Here is a 2,619-nt window from a genome sequence, read left to right as displayed (position 1 = left end):
GTGATATGGTCATGTTGATGGTGGTGATGATGGTGACGATGATGATGGTGGTGGTGATGATGGTGATATGGTCATGTTGATGGTGGTGGTGATGATGATGATGATGATGATGGTGGTGGTGATGAGATCATGATGATGATGATGAGGTGGAGATGATGATGGTGATGATGATGAGTTGATGATGGTGATATGATGATTGTGGTGATGATGATGGTGATGATGGTGATGATGATGGTGATATGATGATTGTGGTGATGATGATGGTGGTCATGATGGTGATGATGATGGTGGTCATGATGGTGATGATGATGGTGATAATGAGGTGATGATGATGAGGTGATGATGATGGTGATATGGTGATGATGATGATATGGTGATGAGGTGATGATGAGGTGATGATGAGGATGATGTGATGATGATGATATGGTGATGTGATGATGATGACGATGATGAGGTGATGATGAGGTGATGATGATGAGGTGATGATGATGATGAGGTGATGATGGTGATTGTGATGATGATGACGAGGTGGATCCTTTTACTGCGACTGAAGGAACCTCTAACTTTACGTTGTCATTCATTTAATATTAAACTACTTTAAAAGTAAGAAGCAGTCAGATTGGTCATCACGGGGCAGGAAGAAGAGAAGATAGGAAACAGGAAGTGTTTTAGGAAACTGGAAGTGTTTTCAAAAGTGTGTTTTCTGATGAGGGAAGTGTTTAAGGAAGTGGAAAGAGTTTTTTAGTAAACAGGAAGTATTTAAGGAAGCATGGAGTGTTTTTTAGGAAAATGGAAAGTGTTTAAGGAAACAGAAAGTGTCTGAGGAAACAGGAAGGTGAAGTCTTTTAGGAAGTGAGTTTGAAACTGAACTGGTTTCCTCTGATCTGGTTTCACCTCCGCACACCTTTGACACATTTATCTTCTTGCTTTGAATCATTTTAATTATTGTTTTACTTTTACTTTGTACTCATTCGTTACTTTAGTACTCAAAGTATTTTAGTACTAAAGTAAAGTTCCTCTTTTTATTTTCTCAAACAGACAAAAGTGAAAATCAAATGTCTTCAGGATCATATTTAGTTATTTATTAATACATGTGCTGAAAGTTTCTCTCAGATAAAGATTTCAGTAAACTTCTATTCATCGATTGAAATGAAAACCTGGAAACATGAAGAGAGTCTGAGACAGGAGGGTCTGTGAGGTCTGGGTGGGGGGGGGGGGGGGCGGTCTGATTGATGGCCAGACAGCTGAGCTCTGCTCTGCCTCCACTAACAGCTGCTGAAAATAGACTCAGAGAGGAAACCATGAACCCAGATCCACTTCAGTCCAGATCCTCTTTAATAGAAACACCCAGAGAGATAGAGAGACCTCCTAAGCTGGACTCACAGGTTCACATCAGAGACCACAAGGTCCCTGAGGACTCCATTCAGAACCGAGTCACAACCGGGTCAACATGACTAATTCACAAAAGGCTTGACTTCACTTCACTTGAGTCTTTTAACTTGAAACTACTTGATACTTTCCACCAGACTCAGAAACTAAAAAGTCTTCTATTTGTTATTTTCATGAGTCGATTGACGTTAAAGGAACTTTAATATTTCATCAAATACTTGACTTGAGACTTGACTCAGGACTTGTAAGTCTTGACTTTTTACTTGTCTTGACTTGAGACTTGAAAAACAATGACAGGAGATTAAATCCAGGTGAGTCTGAGTGAGAGCTGTTGGTCTGTGTACGTTCCTCAGTGGTTGAAGGTAGAATCGGTCAGAATCCTCCGATCAGAATCCTCCGATCAGAGTCCTCCGCTCAGAGTCCTCCGCTCAGAATCCTCCGCTCAGAATCCTCCGATCAGAGTCCTCCAATCAGAGTCCTCCGATCAGAATGCTCCAATCAGAGTCCTCCGCTCAGAATCCTCCGATCAGAGTCCTGCGATCAGAGTCCTCCAATCAGAATCCTCCAATCAGAGTCCTCCGCTCAGAATCCTCCGATCAGAATCCTCCGATCAGAATCCTCCGATCAGAATCCTCCGCTCAGAATCCTCCGCTCAGAGTCCTCCGCTCAGAGTCACATGTCTACAGTAAAATGTGTGTCAGGTCTTGAGGTTTCTCTGCTCTCAGACTCTCTCTCTGGTCTCTGGTGTCTCTCTCCCAGTCTGTAATGGTTTCCATGTGTTGTGGCAGTCAGCACACAGGAATGCCCCCCCCCCCGCCACACACACACACACACACTGATGCTACACACACTTTGTTTTACAGCCGAGTGTTTGGATCCTTTTTATTAACGTTCCACCTCAACACTTATATTAAAAACAGGTTTGTTGTTTAAAAGTAAAAGTATTAGTTGTCAGTGTTACATCATTGTAGTTCTGGACCTTTATTATCTTTATTACCTTTATTGTCTTTATTACCTTTATTGTCTTTATTGCCTTTATTGTCTTTATTGTCTTTATTACCTTTATTACCTTTATTATCTTTATTACCTTTATTGTCTTTATTACGTTTATTATCTGTATTGCCTTTATTGTCTGTATTACCTTTATTGTCTGTATTACCTTTATTGTCTGTATTACCTTTACTGTCTTTATTACCTTTATTGTCTTTATTGTCTTTATTACCTTTACTG

At 40.6% G+C, this 2,619-nt stretch overlaps 1 protein-coding gene across 7 annotated transcripts in view; it reads left to right on the top strand.

Annotated features, from left to right (window-relative positions):
• The window catches only part of LOC116400791 (filamin-C-like), a 42,122-nt gene that overhangs the window by 2,543 nt on the left and 36,960 nt on the right, over positions 1–2,619 (top strand). The gene's annotated exons all lie outside the window — the stretch shown is intronic.

This window comes from Anarrhichthys ocellatus, unplaced genomic scaffold, assembly GCF_004355925.1.
Source record: "Anarrhichthys ocellatus isolate YVR2014 unplaced genomic scaffold, GSC_Weel_1.0 scaffold206, whole genome shotgun sequence".
NCBI lineage: Eukaryota > Metazoa > Chordata > Actinopteri > Perciformes > Anarhichadidae > Anarrhichthys > Anarrhichthys ocellatus.
This window is presented reverse-complemented; position numbering and strand designations above follow the sequence as displayed.